Source organism: Carlito syrichta, unplaced genomic scaffold (assembly GCF_000164805.1).
Source record: "Carlito syrichta isolate Samal-C Ts95f unplaced genomic scaffold, Tarsius_syrichta-2.0.1 Scaffold82277, whole genome shotgun sequence".
In the NCBI taxonomy this organism is placed as follows: Eukaryota; Metazoa; Chordata; class Mammalia; order Primates; family Tarsiidae; genus Carlito; species Carlito syrichta.
Window position 1 is genome coordinate 528591 of NW_007026373.1, and position 1860 is coordinate 530450.

Consider the following 1860-nt stretch of genomic DNA (forward strand, 5'->3'; position numbering starts at 1 on the left):
GTGGCGGCGGAGGCGGCGCCAAGGTGGGTGGCCCGGCGCCCCCGCCCCGCTCCCGCTCGCTCGGGCGGGGGCCCGGGGTGCGGCCCGGGACCTGGAGTCGAGGCTGCGGAGCCCGCCCGCGACTCGCTGGGCCCCGCCCTCCTGCGGGCGCCCGGGCAGCCCGGCGGCTCCTCCGCCCTGGGTCGGGCGCCGGCGCTGCGCTCGCGCCTGGAGATGGGGCGGTGGCGGACGACAGTCGCTTGCCCGCGGCGGAGACGCACGGACTGGGCTGGGGGCACAGGCGACCCCGCGTCACGGAGCCGGGCGGCTGGGGCTGTGCTGGCGCCGCGGGGCGCGAGGGATCGCAAAGCCGAGCGCCCAACCCCAGCACGGGGGCGGCCCGTGGAGACTGCCCCGGGGAGCGGGGCCGGGCGCCCGACGAGTGGGGGACGGGGAGATGGGGGCGCGCGGCGCAGAGAGACCCCGCGTGCGTGGGGACCCCCGTGGGTGGAGCCGCGGACATGGCGCCGATGGCGGTTCAGGCTGGAAGAGAAAGGGTGAAGAAGACCGATGAGGACAGACACGGGGGAATTCCCCCCAACGGGTGCGGCAAGCTGGAGGAAGGAAGGGATAGCGGAGGAAGGACTAAGCGCGGGGTCAGGTGCTGGCCAGAAGGCTGGTTGGGTAGAAACGAAGAGGCCTGGGGCATTTGGTGACCTCGACATTTGTAATCCTGAGGAGCGCCAGACGAATCTCCCTGGAGATTCTGGTGCCTGCCTAGACAGTCTTTTCTGGAAGTTCTGCTGTGAAGTGAGGGGAGAGAGCAGATGTGAAAAGGAATTTGGAATGAGGGTGAAGAGTGTGTTAAAGCTTGTGTGGTTAGAGCACAGGCTCCAGGTTCAAGAGTCCCGACTCACTAGCTGTGAGACCTTGAGCAAGTCACTTAACCACCCTCATCTGTGCCTCAGTTCCCTCATCTGTAAAATAACGTTGATGATGGCAATACCTGCTTCATAGGGTTCATGTGGAAAGTACATGAGAGGATATCTGTAAAATTACTTAGCACTGAAAAGTAGCACCTATTATTTTTCCTTTTTTTGGGGGGGGCACACAGGGTCTCACTTTGTAGCCCAGGTTTGAGTGCAGTGGCACTATCACGGCTCACCACAGCCTCCAGCTCCTAGACTCAATGATCCCCTGAGTAGCACCCTGAGTAGCTAGGACTACAGGCAAGGTGCACATCACCATGCCTTGTTAAAACTTTTTGTAGAGACAAGGTCTCACCATGTTACCTAGGCTGGTCTTGAACTATTCTTTCAGCTCAGCCTCCCAAAGTGCTAGAATTACAAGCATGAGTCACACCACCTTGCGTGTGTGTGTGTGTGTGTGTGTGTGTGTGTATTCATTTGGAGTTGGAGTCTCACTCTGTTACTGGAGTGCAGTGACACCATCACAGCTCACCACAGTCTCAACCTCTTAGGCTCAGACAATCCTTCTAGTATCTGGGACTATAGACACGTGTCACCACACCTGGCTAACTTTTTATTTATGTATTTATTTAGAGATGAGGTCTTGTTATGTTGTCTAGGCTGGTCTCGAACACCTGACCTTAAGCAATCCTCCTTGGCCTCCCAAAGTGCTGGGATTACAGATGTGAGCCACCATGGCCAGCTTCTTTTTTTTTTTTAATTTTAGTAATAATAGAGACAGAGCCTCGCTGTGTTGCCCAGGCTGGTTTTGAAATCCTGTACTGAAGTGATCCTCCCACCTCAGCCTCCCAAAGTAGTAGGATTAAAAGTGTGAGCCACTGTGCCTGGTCCCCTTTTCTTTTTTTTGAGTTGGAGTCTCACTCTGTCGCCCAGACTGGAGTGCAGTGGCCGC

The 1860-nt window shown here is 57.8% G+C and overlaps 1 protein-coding gene across 1 annotated transcript in view; it reads left to right on the forward strand.

Annotated features, from left to right (window-relative positions):
* The first annotated feature begins 2 nt into the window (after positions 1–2).
* The window catches only part of TRAF1 (TNF receptor associated factor 1), a 23522-nt gene continuing 21664 nt past the window's right edge, over positions 3–1860 (forward strand). The window contains exon 1 of the mRNA XM_008055740.2: positions 3–23. The gene's annotated coding sequence lies outside the window, so the exon portion shown is untranslated. The remainder of the gene's footprint in view (positions 24–1860) is intronic.